The following is a 7075-nucleotide window of genomic DNA, read 5'->3' as shown; positions in this document are numbered from 1 at the left end:
GCACTTGATGAATGAGAAGTACCGTCCCAGAACCGAGGTCAATAAGCTCAAGACAGAACTTAGAGGGTTACGAACCCAAGGGTTTGATATTACTACGTACGAAAGACGATTCACAGAATTGTGCCTATTGTGTCCGAGAGCGTTCGAAGATGAGGAAGAGAAGATCAACGCATTTGTGAAAGGATTACTGGAAAGAATCCAAGAAGATATAAGTTCACACGAGCCCGCCTCCATACAACAGGCATGTAGAATGGCTCACAAACTAGTGAACCAGATTGAGGAAAGAATTAAAGAACAGGCGGCTGAAGAGGCCAATGTGAAGCAAGTCAAAAGAAAGTGGGAGGAAAACGGTGATAAGAATCACCAATACAACAACAACAACAATTACAACAATAATCGCAACAACTATCCCAACAATCGCAACATCAATCGCAACTACAACAAACGGCCCAACAATAACAACAACAACAACAGCAACTACAACAATCATCCCAACAACAATAACAACCGTAACAACAACAATAATCAGAAGCAGCTATGCCAAAGGTGTGAAAAGTATCACTCGGGGTTCTGCACCAAATTTTGCAACAAGTGTAAAAGAAATGGTCATAGCACGGTGAAGTGTGAGGTCTACGGACCAGGGTTAACAGAACGAAAGGAACAAATAGTGTCGGAACGAGTAATGGCGGAGCAAGTAGTGTCGGGGCAAGTTATGCCAATGTAGTTTGTTATAAATGTGGAAAACTGGGCCACATTATTAAAAATTGCCCGAACCAGGAGAACACGAATGGACAAGGCCGTGGAAGAGTTTTCAATATTAATGCGTCAGAGGCACAGGAAGACCCGGAGCTTGTTACGGGTACGTTTCTTATTGACAATAAATCTGCTTACGTTTTATTTGATTCGGGTGCGGATAGAAGCTATATGAGTAGAGATTTTTGTGCTAAATTAAGTTGTCCATTGACGCCGTTGGATAGTAAATTTTTACTCGAATTAGCAAACGGTAAATTAATTTCAGCAGATTATATATGCCGAAATCAAGAAATTAAACTGGGTAGCGAAATATTTAAGATTGATTTGATACCAGTAGAGTTAGGGAGTTTTGATGTAATAGTTGGCATGGACTAGCTGAAGAAGGTGAAAGCAGAGATCGTATGTTATAAAAATGCAATTCACATTGTACGAGAAGAAGGAGAACCCTTAATGGTGTACGGAGAAAAGGGCAACACGAAGCTACATCTTATTAGTAATTTGAAGGCACAAAAACTAATAAGAAAAGGTTGCTATGCTGTTCTAGCACACGTCGAGAAAGTACAAACTGAAGAAAAGAGTATCAATGATGTTCCCGTCGCAAAAGAATTTCCCGATGTATTTCTGAAAGAATTACCGGGACTACCTCCACATCGATCTGTTGAATTTCAAATAGATCTTGTACCAGGAGCTGTACCAATAGCTCGTGCTCCTTATAGACTCACACCCAGCGAGATGAAAGAACTGCAAAGCCAACTGCAAGAACTATTAGAACGTGGTTTTATTCGACCAAGCACATCACCATGGGGAGCTCCTGTTTTGTTTGTCAAGAAGAAGGATGGTACATTTAGGTTGTGTATTGACCACAGAGAGTTGAACAAACTTACCATCAAAAACCGTTATCCACTGCCGAGAATTGACGACTTATTTGATCAACTACAAGGCTCGTCTATTTATTCGAAGATCGATTTACATTCTGGATATCATCAAATGCGAGTAAAGGAGGATGATATTCAAAAAACTGCTTTTAGGACGCGTTATGGTCATTACGAGTTTATGGTTATGCTGTTTGGATTGACTAACGCACCAGCTGTGTTCATGGACCTTATGAACCGAGTGTGTGGGCCATATCTTGACAAGTTTGTCATTGTATTCATCGATGACATACTTATTTACTCAAAGAATGATCAAGAGCACGAAGAACATTTGAGAAAAGTGCTAGAAGTATTGAGGAAAGAAAAACTGTACGCTAAGTTTTCAAAGTGCGCATTTTGGTTGGAAGAAGTTCAATTCCTCGGTCACATAGTGAACAAAGAAGGTATCCAGGTGGACCCGGCAAAGATCGAAACCGTTGAAAAGTGGGAAACCCCAAAAACTCCAAAGCATATACGTCAATTTTTAGGATTGGCTGGTTACTACAGAAGATTCATCCAAGATTTCTCCAAAATAGCAAAACCCTTGACTGCATTAACGCATAAAGGGAAGAAATTTGAATGGAAGGATGAACAAGAGAAGGCGTTTCAATTATTGAAGAAAAAGCTAACTACGGCACCTATATTGTCATTGCCTAAAGGGAATGATGATTTTGTGATTTATTGTGACGCATCAAAGCAAGGTCTCGGTTGTGTATTAATGCAACGGACGAAGGTGATTGCTTATGCATCTAGACAATTGAAGATTCACGAGTAAAATTATACGACGCATGATTTGGAATTAGGCGCGGTTGTTTTTGCATTAAAGACTTGGAGGCACTACTTATATGGGGTCAAAAGTATTATATATACCGACCACAAAAGTCTTCAACACATATTTAATCAGAAACAACTTAATATGAGGCAGCGTATGTGGATTGAATTGTTGAATGATTATGACCTTGAGATTCGTTACCACCCGGGGAAGGCAAATGTGGTAGCCGACGCTTTGAGCAGAAAGGACAGAGAACCCATTTCTAGTAAAATCTATGAATATAATGATTCACACTAACCTTACTACTCAAATAAAGGAGGCACAACAAGGAGTTTTAAAAGAGGGAAATTTAAAGGATGAAATACCCAAAGGATCGGAGAAGCATCTTAATATTAGGGAAGACGGAACCCGGTATAGGGCTGAAAGAATTTAGGTACCAAAATTTGGAGATATGAGAGAAATGGTACTTAGAGAAGCTCATAAAACCAGATACTCAATACATCCTAGAACGGGGAAGACGTATAAGGATCTTAAGAAACATTTTTGGTGGCCAGGTATGAAAGCTGATATTGCTAAATATGTAGGAGAATGTTTGACGTGTTCTAAGGTCAAAGCTGAACATCAGAAACCATCAGGTCTACTACAACAACCTGAAATCCCGGAATGGAAATGGGAAAACATTACCATGGATTTCATTAGTAAATTGCCAAGGACTGCAAGTGGTTATGATACTATTTGGGTAATAGTTGATCGTCTCACCAAGTCAGCACACTTCCTGCCAATAAGAGAAGATGACAAGATGGAGAAGTTAGCACGACTGTATTTGAAGTAAGTCGTCTCCAGACATGGAATACCAATCTCTATTATCTCTGATAGGGATGGCAGATTTATTTCAAGATTCTGGCAGACATTACAGCAAGCATTAGGAACTCGTCTAGACATGAGTACTGCCTATCATCCACAAACTGATGGGCAGAGCGAAAGGACGATACAAACGCTTGAAGACATGCTACGAGCATGTGTTATTGATTTCAGAAACAGTTGGGATCGACATCTACCGTTAGCAGAATTTTCCTACAACAACAGCTATCATTCAAGCATTGAGATGGCGCCGTTTGAAGCACTTTATGGTAGAAAGTGCAGGTCTCTGATTTGTTGGAGTGAAGTGGAGGATAGACAGATTACGGGTCCGGAGATAATACAAGAAACTACCGAGAAGATCATCCAAATTCAACAACGGTTGAAAACCGCCCAAAGTCGACAAAAGAGCTACGCCGACATTAAAAGAAAAGACATAGAATTTGAAATTTGAGAGATGGTCATGCTTAAGGTTGCACCTTGGAAAGGTGTTGTTCGATTTGGTAAACGAGGGAAATTAAATCAAAGGTATATTGGACCATTCAAGATTATTGATCGTGTCGGACCAGTAGCTTACCGACTTGAGTTACCTCAACAACTTGCGAATGTACATAACACTTTCCACGTCTCGAATTTGTAGAAATGTTTTGCTAAAGAAGATCTCACTATTCCGTTGGACGAAATCCAAATCAATGAAAAACTTCAATTCATTGAAGAACCCGTCGAAATAATGGATCGTGAGGTTAAGAGACTTAAACAAAACAAGATACCGATTGTTAAGGTTCGATGGAATGCTCGTAGAGGACCCGAGTTCACCTGGGAGCGTGAAGATCAGATGAATAAGAAATACCCGCATCTATTTCCAGAAGATTAGTCAACACTTTCAACAGCTTAAAATTTCGGGACGAAATTTATTTAACGGGTAGGTACTGTAGTGACCCGAACTTTTCCATGTTTTTATATATTAAATGAAATTGATATTTACATGATTAAATGTTTCCAACATGTTAAGCAATCAAACTTGTTAAGACTTGATTAATTGAAATAGGTTTCATATAGACAATTGACCACCCAAGTTGACCGGCGATTCACGAACGTTAAAACTTGTAAAAACTATATGATGACATATATATGGATATATATATAGTTAACATGATATTATGATAAGTAAACATATCATTAAGTATATTAACAATGAACTACATATGTAAAAACAAGACTACTAACTTAATGATTTTGAAACGAGACATATATGTAACGATTATCTTTGTAATGACATTTAATGTATATATATCATATTAAGATATATTAATACATCATGATATCATGATAATGTAATAATTTAACATCTCATTTGATTTAATAAACAATGGGTTAACAACATTTAACAAGATCGTTAACCTAAAGGTTTCAAAACAACACTTACATGTAACGACTAACGATGACTTAACGACTCAGTTAAAATGTATATACATGTAGTGTTTTAATATGTATTCATACACTTTTTAAAGACTTCAAGACACTTATCAAAATACTTCTACTTAAAAAAAATGCTTACAATTACATCCTCGTTCAGTTTCATCAACAATTCTACTCGTATGCACCCGTATTCGTACTCGTACAATACACAGCTTTTAGATGTATGTACTATTGGTATATACACTCCAATGATCAGCTCTTAGCAGCCCATGTGAGTCACCTAACACATGTGGGAACCATCATCTGGCAACTAGCATGAAATATCTCATAAAATTACAAAAATATGAGTAATCATTCATGACTTATTTATATGTAAACAAAATTACACATCCTTTATATCTAATCCATATACCAACGACCAAAAACACCTACAAACACTTTAATTCTTCAATTTTATTCATCTAATTAATCTCTCTCAAGTTCTATCTTCAAGTTCTAAGTGTTCTTCATAAATTCTACAAGTTCTAGTTTCATAAAATCAAGAATACTTCCAAGTTTGCTAGCTTACTTCCAATCTTGTAGAGTGATCATCCAACCTCAAGAAATCTTTTTTATTTATAGTAAGATATCTTTCTAATACAAGGTAATACTCATATTCAAACTTTGATTCAATTTCTATAACTATAACAATCTTATTTCGAGTGGAAATCTTACTTGAACTTGTTTTCGTGTCATGATTCTGCTTCAAGAACTTTCAAGACATCCAAGGATCCTTTGAAGCTAGATCTATTTTTCTCATTTCCATTAGCTTTATCCAGAAAACTTGAGGTAGTAATGATGTTCATAACATCATTCGATTCATACATATAAAGCTATTTTATTTGAAAGTTTAAACTTGTAATCACTAGAACATAGTTTAGTTAATTCTAAACTTGTTCGCAAACAAAAGTTAATCCTTCTAACTTGACTTTTAAAATCAACTAAATATATGTTCTATATCTATATGATATGCTAACTTAATGATTTAAAACCTGGAAACACGAAGAACACTGTAAAACCGGACATACGCCGTCGTAGTAACACCGCGGCCTGTTTTGGGTTAGTTAATTAAAAACTATGATAAACTTTGATTTAAAAGTTGTTCTTCTGGGAAAATGATTTTTCTTATGAACATGAAACTATATCCAAAAATCATGGTTAAACTCAAAGTGGAAGTATGTTTTCTAAAATGGTCATCTAGACGTCGTCCTTTCGACTGAAATGACTACCTTTACAAAAATGACTTGTAACTTATATTTCCGACTATAAACCTATAATTTTTCTGTTTAGATTCATAAAATAGAGTTCAATATGAAACCATAGCAATTTGATTCACTCAAAACGGATTTAAAATGAAGAAGTTATGGGTAAAACAAGATTGGATAATTTTTCTTGTTGTAGCAACGTGAAAATTGGTAACAAATCTATATTAATCATATCCTAACTAACTTATATTGTATTATACATGTATTCTAATATATTATGTAATCTTGGGATACCATAGACACGTATACAAATGTTTTGACATATCATATCGACCCATGTGTATATATTATTTGGAACAACCATAGACACTCTATATGCAGTAATGTGGGAGTTAGCTATACAGGGTTGAGGTTGATTCCAAAAATATATATACTTTGAGTTGTGATCTAGCCTGAGACGTGTATACACTGGGTCGTGGATTGATTCAAGATAATATATATCAATTTTTTTTTCTGTACATCTAACGTTGGACAACTAGTTGTAGGTTACTAACGAGGACAGCTGACTTAATAAACTTAAAACATCAAAATGTATTAAAAGTGTTGTAAATATATTTTGAATATACTTTGATATATATGTACATATTTGTTATAGGTTCGTGAATCGACCAGTGGACAAGTCTTACTTCCCGACGAAGTAAAAATCTGTGAAAGTGAGTTATAGTACCACTTTTAAAATCTAATATTTTTGGGATGAGAATACATGCAGGTTTTATAAATGATTTACAAAATAGACACAAGTACGTGAAACTACATTCTATGGTTGAATTATCGAAATCGAATATGCCCCTTTTTATTAAGTCTGGTAATCTAAGAATTAGGGAACAGACACCCTAATTGACGCGAATCCTAAAGATAGATCTATTAGGCCTAACAAACCCCATCCAAAGTACCGGATGCTTTAGTACTTCGAAATTAATATCATATCCGAAGGGTGTCCCGGAATGATGGGGATATTCTTATATATGCATCTTGTTAATGTCGGTTACCAGGTGTTCACCATATGAATGATTTTTATCTCTATGTATGGGATGTATATTGAAATATGAAATCTTGTG

Source organism: Rutidosis leptorrhynchoides, chromosome 11 (genome assembly GCF_046630445.1).
Source record: "Rutidosis leptorrhynchoides isolate AG116_Rl617_1_P2 chromosome 11, CSIRO_AGI_Rlap_v1, whole genome shotgun sequence".
Lineage (NCBI taxonomy): Eukaryota > Viridiplantae > Streptophyta > Magnoliopsida > Asterales > Asteraceae > Rutidosis > Rutidosis leptorrhynchoides.
This window is presented reverse-complemented; position numbering follows the sequence as displayed.